This window comes from Bubalus kerabau, chromosome 1 (genome assembly GCF_029407905.1).
Source record: "Bubalus kerabau isolate K-KA32 ecotype Philippines breed swamp buffalo chromosome 1, PCC_UOA_SB_1v2, whole genome shotgun sequence".
Taxonomy (NCBI): domain Eukaryota; kingdom Metazoa; phylum Chordata; class Mammalia; order Artiodactyla; family Bovidae; genus Bubalus; species Bubalus kerabau.
This window is the reverse complement of record NC_073624.1, coordinates 205,894,661-205,915,668: the sequence shown is the minus strand read 5'-3', so window position 1 is coordinate 205,915,668 and position 21,008 is coordinate 205,894,661. Positions and strand designations below refer to the sequence as shown.

General features: G+C 42.2%; 1 long non-coding RNA gene across 12 annotated transcripts in view; it reads left to right on the top strand.

Moving 5' to 3' along the window:
- Nucleotides 1–21,008, top strand: part of LOC129630236 (uncharacterized) — a 137,809-nt gene that overhangs the window by 64,897 nt on the left and 51,904 nt on the right. For 9 of the 12 annotated variants that reach the window (XR_008703621.1, XR_008703609.1, XR_008703608.1 and 6 more), the window contains 3 exons: nucleotides 18,985–19,112; nucleotides 19,356–19,480; nucleotides 20,126–20,233. This is a non-coding gene — a long non-coding RNA (uncharacterized LOC129630236). Of the gene's footprint in view, nucleotides 1–16,510; nucleotides 16,715–18,984; nucleotides 19,127–19,355; nucleotides 19,481–20,125; nucleotides 20,234–21,008 lie in introns of all 12 variants that reach the window. The other 3 variants (XR_008703618.1, XR_008703620.1, XR_008703623.1) reach the window with 3 other exon arrangements.

Genomic DNA, 21,008 nt, shown 5'->3' with positions numbered 1-21,008 from the left:
AGGGATTCCGTGTCCGTGTCTTTATTTTTAGGAATGCCATTTCCATCACCCAGCTTCCTTTTGCAAGCAGTATTATTCTATCCAGTTCTCTAATGATGTTATTAGTAAAGTTCAGTTATTGATTTTATGCATCATGCATGGCATCTATGCCATATCTGTATTCGGAACAGTCTTGGGTTTGGAGTCCTGGATTGGCCTTGTTATGTGACCTTGAAAAAGTCTTTAAACTCTGTATTCTTAATCTTTAGTAAGAGACATGGCAATTGTAACTACTTCATTGCCTAGTAGCAACCTACTCCATGGGTTATTGTGAAGATTTAAGGGCTCCATAGGATGGTGAGGATGTAAGGGCTTCCCTGGTGGCTCAGTCGATAGAGAATCTGCCTGCAATGTTTGATCCCTGTGTTGGGAAGATCATGGGAGAGATGATATACACACAGTTTTCTGTGTCAACATGTCACATGTTTGCCAAATCATGTCAACATGTTTGAGAACTATTGGTCTAGAATTTTTTCTTGCCTTCAAACATAGTTCGTTTTAAAAAGTAAAGATTCTGGACTTGCCTGGTGGTCCAGTGATTAGACTCCATGCTTCCATTGCAGGGAGTAAGGGTTTGATCCCTGGTTGGGGAACTAAGGGGGCTTCCCCGATAACTCAGTTGGTAAAGAATCCACCTGCAATGCAGGAGACTCCAGTTTGATTCCTGGGTCAGAAGATCCCCTGGAGAAGGGATAAACTTGCCACTCCAGTATTCTTGGGCTTCCTTTGTGGCTCAGCTGGTAAACAATCCACCTTCAGTGCAGAAGACCTGGATTCAATCCCTGGGTTGGGAAGATCCCCGGAGATGGGAAAGGCTACTCACTTCAGTATTCTGGCCTGGAGAATCCCATGGACTGTATAGTCCACGAGGTTGCAAAGAGTCAGACACGACTGAGCGACTTTCACCCACCCGGGGAACTAAAATCCTATATGCAGTGAGGCACCCCCCTCACCCTGCAAAAAGTAAAGATTCCCAGATTCAGAGTACGTGAGTCTGGAAGCTTTTCCAGTAGTCTAGTCCCAGTACTTCTCATTGTCACTAAATCCTTTCTTAAATTGTCTTTCTAAATTATCTGTGCTTCAGGTGAGCAAGCATAAAGCTCTCATTATAACCTATGTGAAGATGAGGCTATGTGAAATAAAATTTTATCATATGTGGATATTCATGTATGGCTGTGTACCTCTTTCTTGACTGAATGGATTGCACTTTGAGTCACAGAAAATGCTTTATGATGTATATTCTGGAGAAGGAAATGGCAACCCACTCCAGTACTCTTGCCTGGAAAATCCCATGGATGGAAGAGCGTGGTAGGCTACAGTCCATGGGGCCACAAAGAGTCAGACACGACTGAGCGACTTCACTTCACCCACTTCATACTTTCTCACTGGAGAAGGAAATGGCAACCCACTCCAGTACTCTTGCCTGGAAAATCCCATGGATGGAAGAGCGTGGTAGGCTACAGTCCATGGGGTTGCAAAGAGTCGGACATGACTGAGCGACTTCACTCACTTCATACTTTCTCACTGGAGAAGGAAATGGCAACCCACTCCAGTATTCTTACCTGGAGAATCCTATGGAGAGAGGAGCCTGGCGGGCCATGGTCCATGGGGTTGTAGAGAGTCGGACATGACTGGAGTGACTAAGCATGTATATTTATCTTTCATTAAAGGAAAATGAAGGTATAGGCATCTTACTGAAATTTACAGGAAGGAAAAGCCAGAAAAAGTTTCTAGTGGGAGATTACAAATGGAAATTAATGTCATTTACTCATTATTGCAAAATTCGATTCTATAAAACATCAGATATTCTTGGCCTTACTGTGTTGTTTTGCTTGATTGATGTGGGGTCATGTTTATGAACTCTTTTATAGATTTCCTCATGAACAGACTTTCATTCACCCAATTCTTCCACTTCACCCAATTCTTCCACTGTGTTAGTTAGAACTCTACTGGTTGCAATTGATAGAAACCCAATTCAAACTACGGAGAAGGCAATGACACCCCACTCCAGTACTCTTGCCTGGAAAATCCCATGGATGGAGGAGCCTAGTAGGCTGCAGTCCATGGGGTCCCTAAGAGTTGGACACGACTGAGCGACTTCCCTTTCACTTTTCACTTTCATGCATTGGAGAAGGAAATGGCAACCCACTCCAGTGTTCTTGCCTGGAGAATCCCAGGGACGGGGGAGCCTGGTGGGCTGCCACCTATGGGGTTGCACAGAGTCGGACACGACTGAAGCGATTTAGCAGTAGCAGCAGCAATTCAAACTAAAATTTAAAAGGAGGGATGCATTTTTTTTTGTTCTTATAATAACCCAGAAATTAATCTGTTGTCCTGTGTCTGGCATAGCTAGATCCAGGGATTCATACCATGCTTTTATTAATAGGGCTCTGTAATTCCGCTATGTCACTCAGTCTTACTTTCCTCTTAGTTCATTTCATTCCCAAGGAGGCCCTGGAGTCTATTTCTCCCAGCTTAGCCATCCCAGCAGAAAGAGCGCTTCTGTTTCCCAGTAGGTCCAGTAGAAGTCTCAGCGAGTGTAATTTGGATCACATATCTATTCCTGACCTAACTTCATGGCTAAGGAATAGAGTACAGTGATTTGCTATGCCTAAACATGCCCGTCTCTCTAGGGCTGGGATCAGGCACATCCCCAAAACACACAGAAACTGGAGATAGGTGATTCCTTCAAGAAATGTCGAGAGGTGGCTATCAGAAAAACAAACATGCTGAGGAGCCAAAGGACAATAAATGAGTGTCCACTACATCTCATGAGTCCTAAGTCCCTTAACTATGAGCCTTCCCACCTTAGAGACTTTGTCACTGAATCTTTGAAAGGGAAGACTAAGCCAGGGCTTTTTCTTTTAAGAGGGAAATCTTGTAGTTTAAGAAAGATGTAAATAGGATTTTCCTCCAGATTCTTCTACCAATTTGTGCAATTCTGGTTTTTTCTTGTCTAGTTTTTTGCCTGTGATGGGAAAGTTCAAGTCATCAGAAGGCTTTTACATTGTGCCAAAGTGCCATATTTAATTATATTTTAATTATCTTCTTAAAAACATTTGAGTGGAGTAAATTGAGCTTACATAGAAACCCAGGGAGAGCAGACCACAGGAGAGAGATTTGTTTTCTGAGAGCCTCTCTATGCCATTAGGTCCAAATTTAATAATTTTAATAGTAGTCTATATATTACATGCCAGGTCTTCTATTATGCAAAAATAGACATCCTATTTGGTTATTAAACATATTTTTAAGCAGGTAGTGATCTCTCTCTTTGCTTTCTCCACTTTCCCAGGAAACCAATCTTTAGGGACCAATGAAATTTCTCAAGTTTCCTAATTTGTAGTATTTTGGACTTTATGGAGTATCCTCAATTTTATGCATTTTTATCACCTCAATAGGGGAGATTAGTAATATGCAATTAAAAGGCTTTTACTATTTTGCTTTGTGAATCTTTATGTATAAATTTTTGAAATCTGAAAATAAGTAGATCATGATTCTAATTTGTGCTTCAGAAATGTCACTGCAGATGCCCAGTGACCCATCCTTCCAGCACCACTTGGTTTGGATGAAGAGATGATCAGAGATGTGACACAACCATCTTTTCTTGGTCACATATTATTCCCAGTAAAAAAGAAAACCCTATTGATGGTCCTTCATGTGTACAGCCCTGTGCTTTGGTACCATGATACATTAAGTAATGGTTTTGTTATTTAGTATCTCAGTCCTGTCTGATTCTTTTGCGACACCATGGACTATAGCCTGCCAGGTTCCTCTGGGATTTCCCAGGCAAGAATACTGGAGTGGTTTGCCATTTCCTTTTTCATTATTAAGTAGAGAACAACCTTTTCTCTCAAAGGTGTTAGATTTAGGACAATTTACAAAAGATAAACAGACACTTCAAAGAGAAAACATATAGTGCCCCTGGGAGTACTGGTTGGTATAATCCCCTTGCAAGACAATTTATCAGTATCTATAAAAACTTAATACCAGAAAAATATATTAAAAAATTAAAACAAAAATCTCCACGTGGGGAAGACATTATAAAGAATGACATGAGACCCTTAACACGCTAGACTGATAATTAAACTATAAAAATCAGTTTTTCTGCATGACACAAGAAAATAAAATCAACAGCAAATGTCAAATAGAAACTTATAATTCACACAAAGAGCTGCTTTCCTTAGTATGTAAAAATCTGCTACAAATCAATAAGGATGAGGACACCAAACCAATAGGAAAAAAAGACAAAGAACATAAAAAGTTAGATCATGGAAAAGGAAGCATAAATTTTAAAAAACATATTAAAAATGCTTATTCTAGGAAGTGATACTTAGGTTAATATCATAATGAAATACCATTTAATTTCTCAGTTTGGCAAAGGTCAAAACATTTCTTAATACATTATGTATATTTTGTTAAATTGAGAGTATGGGGCAATAGTCACTCCTATAAATTTCTGCTGGGAGTACACATTGGTATGACCTCTATAGCGGGCAATTTGTCAATTGTTACCAAATTTTAAAATACAACTACCTGTTTAACTCAACATTTTTATTTCTAGAAATATATCCTCCTTTGGACATATTTTTTTGCCAAATGATGTGTGTAGAAGATTATTTATTGTAGCATTGTTTGAACTAACAAAAAACTGGAAATAACCTACAAATCCTTCAGAAGGACTAGCTAGATGAAATTATGGCACATGGCTCTGGAGAATGCTACTCGCTGTAAAAAAAAGAATGAGGCCTCTCTACATGCTGGTACACAGTTGTATAGCCAAGATATATGGTTAGATGAGAAAAATGTCAACTTAAAAAAATGCTCAGCCTCACAAGTTGCAAGTTATTTTATTTGAGGCAAAATGCGAACTATAGCCTGGGAGACAGCATCTCATATAGTGCTAAGAAACTGCTCCAAAGAGGTAGGGGGGAAGGTTAGTAACATGTGATTTTGGTGAAGGGGGTGGGGTATGTGCAGTTAAATACATGATTTTTGCAGAAGGTTTCTGTTAGTTATGAGGAGCAGACATTACCATGAAGGATTTCAGTGTTTTCCTTGATATGATGAAATACAAGAATTGGGCTTATAAAATCAGTTCCTAATAGTATCTAACTATTTGAAGACCTGTTCTGCAAGGTTTTCACAGAGTCCAGAGTGCCTCATTTCTGCTGTCCACCCTGAACTCCTTTCAGAGAGTGTTGAAAACCAGCAGCTGTAGCAGCTCATGCTTTAATCCTTGTAGATGTAGATGGCAAGTGCCAATTTGTAGTTGATAAAAGGAACGTGCAGAACATTGCATTTTTCAGCATATATAAAGGAAGCTGGTAACAGAGTTTGCCTCAGGAATGAGAACTGAATGGCTTTCAAATATTAGTACTCAGGAAACTTACTTTTTCATATATATATATATATATATATATAATTTTTGTACAGTGTGAATATATTCAATCTTTAGAATTTAATATAATTTTAAAAATACAATAAAATGCACATAGGAGATTATGAAGCAACTCTACCACTAGAAATTAATCTAAAAGCATCATTATAATCACAAAATACAGTTTATTAATAACAGCTTGAAAAAAGAATCCCATGAGAGGTGGTATGAAATGCATTCTAAGATATAGTGTTCAATTTTAAAAAAGCAAAAGCAAGTTATAGATGTACTATAAGATAATATAAATATCCCTTTCATGGACCATAGCCTTGTTATGGTGATGGGGCTTGCATAACTCAATGAAGCTATGAGCCATCCCATGCAGGGTCATTCAAGATGGACAGGTCATCATGAAGAATTCTGAAAAAATTGGGCCACTGAAAAAGAAACAGCAACCAACTCCAGTATTATTTCCTGGAGAACCCCATGGACAGTATGAAAAGACAAAAAAAAAAAAAAAAAGATATGATCACAGAACATGAGCCTTTCAGGTTGGAAGGTGTCCACTATTCTACTGGGGAAGAACAAAGGGACATTACTAATAGCTCCAGTAAGAATGGGGTGGCTGGGCCACAGCAAGAATGATGCTCAGCTGTGGATGTGTCACATGGTAAAAGTAAAGTCTGATGCTGTAAAGAACAGTATCATATAGGAACCAGGAATGTTAGGTCCATGAATCAAGGTAAACTGGACATGGTCAAGCAGGAGATGGCAAGATTGAATATGGACATCTTAGGAATCATTGAACTAAAATGGATGACAATGGGAGAATTTAATTCAGATGACCGTTATCTCTACTACTGTGGGAAAGAATCCCTTAGAAGACATGGAGTAGCCCTGAGAGTCAACCAAAGAGTCCAAAATGTGATACTTAGATGCAATCTCAAAAATGACGGAATAATCTTGGTTCATTTCCAAGACAAATCATTCAACATTACTGTAATCCAAGTCGATGCCCCAACCACTGATGCCAAAGAAGCTGAGGTTGAATGGTTCTAGGAAGACCTATAAGACCATTGACAACTAATGCCAAAAAAGATGTCTTTTTTATCATGGGGGATTGGAATGCAACAGTAGGAAGTCAGGAGATAACTGGAATAACAGTCAAGTTTGGCCTTGGAGGGCAAAATGAAGCAGGACAAAGGCTAACAGAGTTTTGTCAAAAGAACACACTGGTCATAGCAAACACCCTTTTCCAAGAACCCAAGAGACAGCTCTACACATTGACATCACCAATGGTCATGGCAATGCCAAAATCAAGTTGATTATATTCTTTGCAGCCAAAGATGGAGAAGCTCTATTGTTGTTTACTTGCTAAGTTGTTTCTGACTCTTTGCAGCTCTTTGTGAACTGCAGCATGCCATTCTTCCCTGTCTGTCACTATTTCCTGGAGTTGAAGCCTGAGAACCTCTATACACTCAGCAAAAACAAGACCTGGAGTGGACTGTGCCTCAGATCATGAGCTCCTTATTGCAAAATTCAGTCTTAAACTGAAGAAAGTAGGGAAAACCACTAGGACATTCAGGTCTGACCTAAATCAGATCCTTTATGATTATACAGTGAGGATGACAAATAGATTGTAGAAATTAGATCTGGTAGACAGAGTACCTGAAGACGTACAGATGGAGGTTTGTAACTTTGTATGGGAGGCAGTGACCAGAGTTAGCCCTAAGAAAAAGAAATGCAAGAAGGCAAAGTGGTGCTCTGAGGAGGCCTTACAAATAGCTGAGAAAAGAAGAGAAGTGAAAGGCAAAGGAGACGAGGAAATATATACCTATCTGAATGCAGAGTTCCAAAGAATAGCAAGGAGATATAAGAAAGCCTTCCTAAGTGAACAATGCAAAGAAATTGAGGAAACCAATAGAATGGGAAAGGCTAGAGATCTCTTCAAGAAAATTAGAGATACCAAGGGAACATTTTATGCAAGGATGAACATGGTAAAGGACAGAAACAGTAAGCACCTAACTGAAGAAGAAGAGATTAAGAAGAGGTGGCAAGAATACACAGAAGAACTATACAAGAATGATCTTAATGACCCAGAAAACCACAATGATGTGATCACTCACCTAGACCCAGACATCTGGAGTTTGAAGTCAAGTGAGCCTTAGGAAGCTTTACTATGAATAAAGCTAGTGGAGGTGATGGAATTCCAGCTGAGCTATTTCAAATCCTAAAAGATAATGATGCTATTAAAGTGCTGCACTCAGTATGTCAGCAAATTTAGAAAACTCAGCAGTGGCCACAGGACTGGAAAAGGCCAGGTTTCATTCCAATCTCAAAGAAGGGCAATGCCAAAGAATGTGCAAACTACTGGACAATTGTGCTCATTTCACATGCTAATAAGGTTATGCTCAAAATCCTTCTAGCTAGGCTTCAGCAGTATGCGAACTGAGAACTTCAGATGTACAAGCTGGGTTTTGAATAGACAGAGGAACTGGAGATCAAATTGCCAACATATGTTGGATCATGGAGGAAGCAAGGGAGTTCCAGAAAAACATCTACTTCTGCTTCATTGACTAGGCTAAAAACTTTGAGTGTATCACAACAAACTGTGAAAAATTCTTAAAAGAGATGAGAGTACCAGACATCTTACCTGTCTCCTGAGAAAACTGTATTCAGGTCAAGAAGCAACAACTAGAACTGGACATGGAACAATGGAATGGTTCAAAATTGGGAAAGGAGTACATCAAGGCTGTATATTGTCACCCTGCTTATTTAACTTATATGCAGAGTACATGATGCAAAATGTTGGGCTGGATGAAGCACAAGCTAGAATCAAGATTGCTGAGAGAAATATCAACAACCTCAGATACGCAGATGATAGCACTCTAATGGTAGAAAGCGAGGGGAACTAAAGAGCCTCTTTAGTGTGAAAAAGGAGAGCGAAAAGCTGGCTTAAAATTCAACATTCAAAAAACGAAGATAGTGACATCTGGTCCCATCACTTCATGGCAAATAGATGGGGAAAAAGTGGAAACAGTGACAGATTTTATTTTCCTGGGCTCCAAAATAACCGCAGTGATGACTGCAGCCATAAAATTAAAAGACGCTGGTTCCTTGGAAGAAAAGCTATGACAAACCTAGATAGCATGTCAAAAAGCAGAGACATCACTTTGCCAACCAAGGTCCATATAGTCAAAGCTATGGTTTTTCCAGTGGTCAGGTATAGATGTGAGAGTTGGACTCTAAAGAAAGGTGAGAGCCGAAGTATTGATTCTTTTGAACTGTGGTGTTGGAGAAGACTCTTGAGAGTCCCTTGGACTGTAAGGAGTTCAAGCCAGTCAATCCTAAAGGGAATCAGTCCTGAATGTTCATTGGAGGGACTGATGCTGAAACTGAAGCTCCAATACTTGGACACCTGATGTGAACAACTGATTCATTTGAAGACTCTGATGCTGGGAAAGACTGAAGGCAAAAGGAGAAGGGGGTGGCAGAGGATGAGATGGTTAGATGGCATCAGAGACTCAACGGATTTGAGTTTGAGCCACTTCCGGTAGGTAATGGAGGACAGAGGATCCTGGCATGCTGCAGTTCATGGGGTCTCAAAGAGTCAGACACGACTCAGCAACTGAACAATAGACAACAGCAAGTATAAATATATTCTATGTTGCCTTTCTGGAAAAAGTGAAATATGTGTATAAGCTGTTTGTATAATTATGTATAGAATGTAACACATGTTACATTCATGTGTGTGAAAGAGCACCAATGTATTTAATCGTGACAGACTCTGGGCAGGAGGTTTGGGGGTCATTTCATTGCAATGCATCCCTTTATATATCCTATGAATTTTAAATTTCCATGTCAGAATAGAAATTAGCCAGACAAAAAGGAAAATATGAAGCCGAGGACAAATATGAAGCTCTAGTGGTTTGTGAACAGCTGAGGTGACCTTCTGGATGAGGAGAACCATGCCGAGTTCACATTCGCGTTCAAGGAATTGCCAACCTCATAATAAGCAGAGCCTAAGTCCTAGAGATCCACTTGGGTTCTCTTTAACTCCAAAGTGACCAACTAGACAGAGAAGGCAATCACAGATGATAGATAACTTAACATTTCGAGCAGTGTTCGGCTTCGTTTGAAGATACTCAACTCAAACAATTTCCTTTCCACAGAAATGTTGTACGTTTTAGACCTTCCATGGAATTTGGCAGACAAGAAAAATGTTGACTTTTCCACGTTGCCCATTATGCAAAATTCTGAAATATGCAGAACACAAGAAGCACATGTGACAAGCACAGTGACCTTAAAACGTTTGCAGGCAGATGTATCAGAATCTGTTTCACATTGCTGATGTCCTTGGCCAGCAGGCTGGTGTACAGCTGGCTAAATGCCGCCCTTATAACGGCCAGTCAAAGGATGGGCATTAGCATTTGATTTAAAGGGAAGCCAGGGAACATGATGGTGGGAAGTGAGATGTATCACTAGGAGTCAGGTGGCAAATGGGAGGGCCTCAAAAACACTCTGATGGTGCTGCCACATGAGTGCTCGGAGTGGGTTAGCAATACAGAGACAGGGTTCTGTGTCTGGGTGTGAAAGCACAAAATGGGGTGAGAGATCCATTCTCAGAGCTACAGGCCAGCAGTACCCCAGACAGAAAAGGCAGGTCACAGGACCCCGAGTCATGCCCGCCCTGCAGCAGCAAGAACTACTAAAGGCATGAAATCCAGAGTCCTGAGTTCCAGAACTCCTAGCCCCACATTGGAAGGGCTTCCTGGTAGCTCAGATGGTAAAGAATCTGCCTGCGATGCAGGAAACCTGGATTTGGGAGCTCATTCTACCACTTGTGTACTCTTTGTATCAATCAGTGGCTGCTCTTACTGCTTTTTCTGGAAGAATAGTGTCCAGTTCCAGAGTGGCAAAGTGGTACCAAGTTAGGACACATTGGCTTATCTCCGTTTCCCTCTGTTCCCTGCTGTTTTCAATCAGTCCTGCTCTGTCATCCTTACCTGGGACGCTCTCCACCTTTGCTTTTCTGCTCACTTCATGCTCTAAGCTCTTGTCTAACCACAGCTTCCCTGACTTCTGAGTGGGTATGTGTGATCATCCTGCTGAGGTTCCATTCTTTCTTTCCCAGTCACTGAGAGCCATCCTCTTCCTGCTCCATCTCTGTAGCTCAGATGATGAGGTGCCAGGACTGGAGCCAGTGCCCCAGAGCCCTGTGGCCACTGTGGTTTGTGGGTACACATGATACAACTGACCAAAACAGAATGAGTCCTAGAACTGGCAGGAGAGCTTCTGGAATGTGCTTTTTCCCGCTGAACTTAGGCTGGGAGAGTGTGAGTTAAAGCAGTCCTGTGCCACTCTGTTGGGCCTGAGACTGAGGAGTAAAGGCCTGGACAGGTCTTTACTCTTTCCAAAATTTTCATCTACATTAGCTAATTTGTTCTTCCTACAACCCTCTACAATAGTCAGGACAATTTATGTTAATTTCCTTTTGTATATGGGAGAACTGAGGCTCATAAGTGTTAAATGACTTGGTTCGGGGTCATAGCTAGTAAGAAGTAGAGCCCGTTCTGGAACTCAGGAATCTGGATTTCATGCTGTTTGTAGTTCCTGCTGCTGCAGGGTAGGGGTGACTCGGGATCCTGTGACCTGCCTTTTCTGTCTGGGGTACTGCTGGCCTGTAGCTCTGAGAATGAATCTCTCACCCCATCTCTGAGGACTGATGCTCGGGGTCCTGCAGACTCAACCAGGAGAACGTCTGGGGCCTCCCAAGTAGAAAAGGAGCCTTTTGCTGAATGAATGGGAAGTACCCAGTTCTCATCTCAAAGGAATGCCAGGGTAGAGCTGGTGAACTGTCAGAGATAAGCCACATCTGGGTGAGGATGGTATTCAGGGGCAAAGCCAAGGAAAGGGAGGCAGAGGGGATGAGACTTCTTTGGGTACGGACTGGATCTGGGGGAAGGAGACCCCGGTGGGGGAGCACAGGTGGCTGTGTTTGCATTTCTGTGCTGCACGCTGTGAGCGTCTCAGCAGACTGGAGCCTGGGGCCCTTACAGGAACACCACTGCATGCTCCTGACCTGGTTCTCCTGCCCTGGTGCCCTGCTTCCCTCATCTTTTCTTGTTCCCATGGTGTTCAGGAATGACATAAATATCAGTATGCTGGTTCATTATAAAAGAATAGAATATACAGTCTTTTTTAAAAAAAAAAATCAGAGGATGGAAGCCATTTTGTATATGACAGAAAAATTAAATTCCTGGATGATGTTTGAATATTCTCTTTATATTTATCACTGTCTTTGAGGCAGAGGGATTCAAGACTTCCAGATACCCACCTAATTAAAACAGCTGGGTTGGAGTAAAGAGGAAGCAGTATCTGTTAGCATGTTCTGTAATCAAGATTTTTTTTTTTCTTTTGAAAGATCACCTCCACTGCCTGCAGAAGTGATTGTCATTGATTCAGGATTTCATGGGTCCCTGGGGAATGGTGAGGTCATGAGTGAGCTCATACTCTCCCATACCCCACTGCACCTCACCTCTGCCGATCCCTTTACCCGCTCGTGGTTTTTCTCCTTCAGGTCTTGGCAGGTATTTTTGTCAGGCTGATCTTAATCAGATCACTGTGTAATTACAGAGGGACTGTCAGGATATTTTTGGTTGTCATCTTCTAACAAAATGCAGATTGCATGGCATGTATACATAGAATTACCCTGTAATTCAAAGTAAATTGACATTTAATTTCAATTTAATTACACAGAAATTACAGACATGGCAGATACAGTCTAATTAGGAAGCAAAGTATATGAATCTCTTTATGAAATGGAGACTCATATCATGTCACACTTTTAACAGAATCAAAATAATTTCTCTGCCTTTTCCTAGAGGCTAGGTAATCCCAACAACAGCAGCAGTAATAATGAGAGCTACAGTTCTGGCCTGTCCACCACGTACACATACTTTATTTCATGTAGTATCGGAGATGACTCTATGAAGCTGGAAACAGGTGGAGAAGTTAGGAAGTGTGTGCTCAGTGTCACACACTAGTCAGTGGTCAAGGTGAAATGAAGTTCAGTTGCTGTGGACTGTGAGGCATAGGAAGAATGCTGTCCCTTCTAGGGAGAGGAGAGGGAGGCCTGGGAGGAATGCTCAGCCCCTGACTCCAATACCTGAGCTCTTTGAGTTCTTTGCCTGGAAAACTGGACGCTTATCTCCCTTCCCTTCCCTGCTCCTCTCTCCTTTCCTCCTCCCTTTCCTCTTCCTCTCACTCATATTTTTATTTATTTTTGAATTTGTGACTGCTCTGAGTCTTCACTGTTTCATGCGGGCTTTCCCTGGTTGCAGAGAGTCAGGGCTACTCTCTAGCTGTGGTACGCAGCCTTCTCATGGCGGTGGCTTGTCTCATTGAGGAGCACAGACTCTAGGCATGTGGGCTTCAGTAGTTGTAGAGTGGGGGCTTAATTGCTCTGTTGCATGTGGAATCTTCCTGGACCAGGGATCGAGCCTGGGTCCCCTGCACTTTCGGCCAGATTCTTTTCCACTGTACCTCCAGGAAAGTCCCATCTCATTCACTTAATGCATGCTTGCGGGCACGCACTCTGTCGGGCACCATTCTGGCTGTTGAACACTAAGTGCCTAGGGAAGCCAGTAGTGTTGTGGCCTCAAGGGTCACTCTGCTGTTCTGTCCCCTTCCATCTAGGATAGCTTGAGCTGCTCACTTGGCAGCTGGATGTGGAATTGACCCGAACTGCCTGGCTGCTGGTGGTGCTAGGCCTTATCAAGGTGCAACTACATGTGGACAGGCCAGAGCAGGCATGTGGGGAGCGAGCGGGCACAAAGCCTATTTTGTGTGGTGTATTTACCCTTTGGACATTTGCACTCAGACTTGAGTTCTATTTCCTCTTCTCTCCTGGTGCATCTTCACATGGAAGCAATTTTTGTTGTTTTGGTTTCTTTTTGGCTGCAACGTGTGTGACTTATCGGATCTTAGTTCCCCAACCAGGGATCAGACCTATGCCCTCGGCAGTGAAAGCATGGGGTCTTCACCATTGGACCACCAGGGAGTTCCTGAAGTAATTTTTGTTTGGTTTTGATTTTTTTTTTTTAATTCCTCTGATTCCCCTACCCTTGTGCAGAACGAATCACAACTCAGGGTGCTTCCTGCCTTTCCAAGCACCAGGCCCATGTAGCTCCAGCCACTGCAGAATTTTCTTTCTTGCTAATGAGCCAGTCTCCCTCAATGTAACTTCCTTTTATCCTCTCTTATCCCTCTCTCATCACTTGTTTATTATGATCATCCCTTAACATGGGGATAATGCTTTACAGGGCTTCCCTGGTGGCTCAAATGGTAAAGAATCTTGCCTGCAGTGTGGGAGACTCTGGTTTGATTCCTGGGCCAGGGAGATCCCCAGAGAAGGGAATGGCACCCTACTCCAGTATTCTTGCCTGGAGAATTCCATGAACAGAGGAGCCTGACAGGCTACAGTCCATAGGGTTGCAAAGAGTCAGATAAGACTAAGTGATAACACAAATACTTTACAATTTGTAACAGGCTTTCCCTTACCAATTGTCACTTGATCCTTAACCAAAAATCTGTGAATTAAGTTAGTATTTTTATCATATCCAGCTGAGCGGTGGGTACACCAATCACTACACATTCCTCACCTCCTGTGGCCTCAGACTCAGCTCTTCAGGGGTGAACACCAACATTTTTTCTCAGGACAACAGCTGCTTGTCTTTCACTGAAGGCTCATTCCTTTTTTCCCCTCTCACCCCAAATTTAATCATTAATGTATCAGTTACAGAATTATGTATTTAATTTTTTCTTTAAATTGATTTAAAAAATGCTTGAATGCACTTCTTCTTTTTTTCCTTTTGACCACTTTTCTTGGCATGCAGGGTATTAGTTCCCAGACTAGGAATCAAACCCATGCTGTCCACAGTGGCAGTGTGGAGTCGTATAACCACTGGACCACCGAGGAAGTCCAGAATACCTTTATTTTTAAAGATAGCTTTGTATGACTACTTCACATGTTCCACTAGCATCACTTGATAGAAAGTGAAGGTAAAGGTAAATCTCAGTGCAGCGGGAGCGGCGCATGATTGCTCGACTGTCGCTGGCTGCTGCTGCTTGCCCAGTCTCATCCTGAGGCTGACTCTTGGGTGACAGTGGAGCTTAGCAGGAGTGAAAGGGGGGCTCAAAATCTATTAACACTGAAAGAGAATTGAAAATGAAAGCAAAAACAACTTTCTAACCATGCATTCCAAATTTTCTGATGGTCTGTTAAATAATCTCAAATAAAACAGCTGTGGCCCGACGTCTCTATTTCACATGAATTTGACTTGTACCTACCAAGAAGGCCCAGCAGGTTATGTCCTGACTGTGCAGTTCAGCAGAAGGACACGCACGGGCGCATCAGTGCACCGGTGCCGAGCAGGCCCTTTGCCTGAGGTCTGAGGCTTTCAGAGCATTTTCTCTGTGTGCTGGGGGTACTTGGCTATTGTTCAATAATAGAATTTTTTAAGAAATTGTCTAGACTTATGTATCTTGTAGAGAAGTATAAAGTGAAAGTGAAAGTTGCTCAGTTGTGTCCGACTCTTTGTGACCCCATGGACTATACAGTCCACGTAATTCTCCAGGCCAGAATACTGGAGTGGCTAGCCTTTCCTTTCTCCAGGGGATCTTCCTAACTCAGGGATCAAACTCAGGTCTCCTGCATTGTGGGTGGATTCTTTACCAGCTGAGCCACAAGGGAAGCCCAAGAATACTGGAGTGGGTAGCCTATCCTCCAGTGGATCTTCCCAACCCAGGAATCAAACCAGGGTCTCCTGCACTTCAGGCAGATTCTTTACCAACTGAGCTATCAGGGAAGCCCATGTAGGGAAGTGTACCTAATGGCAAAAACACAGATATAAGAAAAAGTTGGCTCCTCCAGAGTTTGTGAATGCCTGGTGAGATTACTTAACTTCACCACGCTTAGATTTCAGTTTCCCATCAGTCAGACTTCCAAGGTTCAGGGTTTTTTTTGCTTATGGAAAATAAAAGTTCCCTACGCTGAGAAATGGAGCATTTCAAGAAGGACGTCAAGTGTCTCCTTGAAAATATGCCTTGATGAAATGTAAATGATGATGGAAATGAATCAGACCCCATGGATTAATCAAATCATTAACATATCAATCATTAACAAGTGGATTTAATAAGAAAATTAAATGGGACTGCTCCTGCAAATAGATCATATATTCATACATGATGCTGCCTTAAATCTATCCTGGAACAAAGCAGATATAAATAAGCAAACATAAATTAATAGTAAAATAACAATAATCTTGTCTCTTATTGAAGTTTCAGATTTTAAAGTAAAGAAAAGAGGTGCCCAGGAAAAGATACTTCTCTTTGTTAAATGCACCAACTCTGAACACAGCCAGAGAGTTGCTCACATCTGATGCATGGCTGCAATTGTAGTTCTTGCAAGGCTCACTCTTGCACAATTGCCTTCTTAGCATCATGAAAATGAAATCTAGGAGGAAGTAAGCCCCTTCTATAAAAAATAAACTTAGAATTCATCTTCCACCTGCAGGAGAAGAAAATAAAAGAATGTATTGCTTTACCTTTGCCTTTTCATCAATTTAAGAAGACTGTAGACAGACAAGAGATCCAAACATGCAAAGGGATGAGCTAATCAAAAAGAGATCAGAAGCAGTAGAAACTCCATGCAGGGATGGGGGTGCGTGTAGCAGGGAGCATGGGGCAGAAGAGCAGGGATGCTCTAAAGAGACCATTTTTCAGGAAGCAGGTAAAAGAGAGAGCATTTCTGTAAAGGAGAAAACTAGTCTCCAGGTCATGCACTCCCTGCTTTTGGGATTAGGAGAGAAATCTACCTGCCTGGCCAATGGCGCTATCAATCCTATTTACCTTTGTGCTGGGCGTGGGGGGTCGGGGAGGAGAGAGGGAGAAGCACCTCCCCTTTCAGATGCTGTTGGATACTAAAGGGTCAGCTTGTTTGCAAATGAGCAGTGCTGGCAAGACTAAAAACTCACTGTGGTGGTTCTCTTATCAGCAAAACTGTCATGTCTGTATATTTTTATTGTATTTCAGTAACCCGCCTTGCTTAGCAGATGCCCCTTTGCACTCTCGTTCTATGGCTGGGTTACCCCAAAGAGAAGATGGCCCATTTTCTCTGGATCTGAAACTTGCCACTCTGTGTTGCAACCCTCGTCAGAAAATATATTCAAGCCTTGTCCTAGGCATGTGAGACAAGAGGTCAGGGGAACAGGCTCAGGCAACTGCTCACACAGGCAGGTAAGCGGTGGGTGTCCTCTGGCAGGGGTGCCCATCGTGTACAGGGGACCAAGTGCTCTGTGTGGAGCTGCCTAGTAGCGGGCACTACTGACTTCAGAGCTTGCCCAAGAAAACACTTCTGTGGGGAGGCGTCCATCAGCTGTGACAGCTTCCAGTTTGAATCCTCTGCCAGGCCTGACAAAGATTCTGCTCCAGGTGGTGGAGTTCTAGGGTTGAATATGATTTACACAGTGGGCTTCCTCTCTTCCCCACCCACCTTCCTTCAAAAGAAAAATAAAAAGGTTTCGTACTCTCAAGGGAGTTCCAATCAGCTGAAGTTAGAATAACATGCAGCCTAAGTAGTCAGGACTGGGGGCCAGGCTGGTCAGAAAATGTGTCCGTTCAGGTCACAAACACCCCATGAAAAGCAAAGCCACAAATTAATTCTCAGGTCATACTCCAATCTCCTGCACTTGTGTGTTGGTTGGTGCACCTGGCACTTCTGCTTATTGGTCTTAAATAATCGGCCAAAGACGCCTTTTTCATGTGGCACTCTGGGTGGTCACACTGCTCTCCTGGGGTTGGCAGGGGAGAGGAAAATCAGAGGCAATTCCTGTATGACTGGAGCACATGCTGTTTGAAGCTGGGTGAGGAAGGGGCTTGGGGGTGCACTCAGCCTCTCAGAAGGAACTTCTTAGAAAGAATAACTCTCCAGCAGCACCATGGAAGTTCTTTGTTAAGAAATCTCTCATTCACACAGACTGATGGCCACCAGATGCCATTGGAAAATTGGAATCAGATAGTGGGAATAGTCAAAAAGGACCGAGCTGGAAAGTGTGAATTCTAGTCCCATTTTCTCCGTTTATGAGTCATGAAACTTTGGTCAAATTGCCTCACCTCTCAAACCCTTGATTTTCTTGTTGTTATATGACTTTGCTAACTCCATCATTGTGGTTGGGTCCAGAAATAGAGTAATTAAGCTTGGATCACAGAGTTATGAAAGGCTCTGGGTAACTATCTTGGGCAAGCTCACCAGCACTTCACACATGTACAGTGATTCCTTTCTGGCTGATTCCAGATGTAAAGTTGGATGCCATGGAAAATTGGAGAAATCTTTACTTGTGAGTTCCTAGTATCCTCTTGAATCCAATGGTAAAACATCAGGCCAACTGTAAATCTATATACCTCATATAGTGGAATTTTTTTAAAGGCTAGAATAAAAATTTTACTTACTCCAGAACTTGATGGAAAGAAAATGAAGACTTCAGGAACATTGAACACTTAACTTGTCATTTTCCTGAGCTAGGGAAATACTAAAAAAAAAAACAAACAAACAGATGCACTGTTCTGTTGTCCAGTGTCTATACATAATTAAATCTCTCTTTTACCATCCAAGATAATTTCAAGTTCAGTAGGAATAAATATCACCGCACTTGCAAATGTGGTAAATTGATGTTTTAATAAACTGAATTTTACCCTGCCTAGTTCTTGCAAAATTAGGCATTATATAAACATATGCTTTCCAGGGAAAGTAGTCATTTGCCTTGCTTTCATCTGGACTTGAATACAGTCTCTTTCCCCAGCAAAGAGAAAAACAACAAAAAAGGACTGGCCTATATTTAGCACTGCTTGATGACCCTGGGGCCAGCTGGCAGCATAGAAAGAAAAAGATTTGGATGTTGGAAATGGAGGTAGCTTCAAGACTGCAACTCTTAGGAAAGGACCCTAGGGGCTGCCCCACTTTTGGAGGTCTATGGACTACATCTGTTTTTCTTTCTTGAGTTTGTCTTTAGAATTTCTGAGTGTATTCTGAAGTAACTTTAACTTTTCTTTCTTTTTTTTTTTTAAAGCAGTTAATTCCACTCAGCACTTTTCACTTTGATTTCAAATCAAACATTTCTCTACTCATAATTTTTGTTTATTCAGAAGAATTTTAAGTTTTAACAACCTGTGGGTCCATTAGCGATTGTCTCCCAGAACGTAATGCTTAGATAAGGGTAATCCTGAAAAACCAAGAATAGAGTTAAATTTCTATCCCTGTAGTCATGTTATGCGCTGCAACCCTTTCAAAGCATGGTGAATCCCATATAAGACTTACACACCACTTCCAAGTAACAATTCTTCTTGATTTTTATAATTGCATGTCTAGATTAAAACTGGAAACATATCTGAAAGAAGTTGTTGACCAATAGAAAAGTATTGCTCAACAAAAGTTCTGTTTACAATGTGGAATCACATTGCTGTCATTGTTGGAAAATGACTCTAGCCTTTGTTTTCATGAAATTCACCAGGTAGGTCCCTGAGACAGGCTTCCAGTCAGGAGAGGGAGTGCCTGAGAGGAGAGAACAGAAGTGGTTTCTGAGAACTGAACGCTGTTTACTTGAACGACCTGCTTTCTAGGAACCCCTCCATCCAGCTGGTGCATCCCAGGGAGTGAGCAGCTTGTGTGTGTGTGTGCACATGTATGTTGGTATATGCAGACCTTGGTGTGCATGCATGTGTGAGCGTGCACATGTGTGTGCAGGTGTGTATACTTTGAGGATTTGCCTGTGTGAATGTGTGTGTAAGTGTGTGCATGCATTGGTGTTTGCATCTGTGTCATGATGCTGTGTGAACAGAAGCAGGGAGGAAAGCTCTCTTTTTCTGTTTGTTTTTGATTCAGAGTCACCTCTATGGCTGCAAAGTTAACATCTGGTGTGATGCTTATTCTAAAGTTTAACTCAGTTCCCACATTCACAGAATTAGAGGGATGACAGGAAGAAAAAAGACTAACAGGTTTGGTGGAAGGTAAGTTGTTATGACTATATTCTGTAAACGTGAAACTTTCCTATTAAAACGATTCTGAATTAGTTGTGGGTTTCCCAGGTGGCACTAGTGGTAAAGAACCTGTCTGCCAAAGCAGGAGCCATAAAAGATGCGGGTTCACTCCCTGGGTCAGGAAGATCTGTGGAGAAGGGCATGGCAACCCATTCCAGAATTCTTGCCTGGAGAATTCTGTGGACAGAGAAGCCTGGTGGGCTACAGTCCACGGGGATGCAGAGTCAGACATGACTGAGCGACTTAGCGCACACACACACACAACACACACATTATACAGTCTTAAGGGAAAAGGATCATGAAGAATCTTTTCAGGGGTGAGAGATAGCTCTATGAGTAGCTGGTATTGATTAGCAAACGGTAGCCTGGAGGGTTGGGGGCTGTACATGCCCGTGCGAGCACAGTTCCTGCTGAGAGATGATGAACAGTTCTTCATGAGGGGGTGGCTGGTGCTAGGCTACAACACAGTGTTGGGGGAGATTGCACAACTCGGGGCTTAGAGCCTGGGTTTTACTTCAGGGGGTTGGGATTAGAACCCCTAGCTCCATCTTTTACTTGCAGTGGGACTTGGAACAAGTTATTAACCTTCCTGAACCTTGACTTCTTCATCTCTAGAGTGGAGATAATGGTACCATTCTCTCCTTGGGACTGCCCAGAAATCAAATGAGAAGCATCAGGCTTCATGAGACGTCTTCTCTGTTCACTTAGGAATTCTATTCCGAGGTGAGTGGTTTTACAAGAAATTAGTGTCAAGAACTAGGTTCCCTTAGATCAACTAGTTATCACTCCCTCATAGGTCCAGTTAGGAAATGGAGGAAGAAAGATCAATGAAGAACCACTTCAGCCCTGGTGCTCACCGTGCTGTGTTTTGAGAAGTTCTGTTCCTGGTGAACACCATTCATTCAATGGTAGTTAAGTAACCAGGGGTCAGGAGAGAAAGGGCACTGTGGTTCCAGGGTCAGAAGATCGCACTGCTGATTATTCTACTCTTGATTATTAATCTTTCCAGATTTCTGTCCTCAGAACAGTGCCTTTGACAGAGGACAGCTTTCCTATAGAGTACAGGTTACAAGTGAACTCTTTGCTCTAGACTGCCTTGGTTTAAATCTTGGCTGTACCTTCAGAATGGGAGAAAATAATAGCAAATGAAGTAACTGACAAACAACTAATCTCAAAAATATACAAGCAACTCCTGCAGCTCAATTCCAGAAAAATAAACGAACCTATCAAAAAATGGGCCAAAGAACTAAATAGACATTTCTCCAAAGAAGACATACAGATGGCTAACAAACACATGAAGAGCTGCTCAACATCACTCATTATCAGAGAAATGCAAATCAAAACCACAATGAGGTACCATTTCATGCCACTCAGAATGGCTGCTATCCAAAAGTCTACAAGCAATAAATGCTGGAGAGGGTATGGAGAAAAGGGAACCCTCTTCCACTGTTGGTGGGAATGCAAACTAGTACAGCCACTATGGAGAACAGTGTGGAGA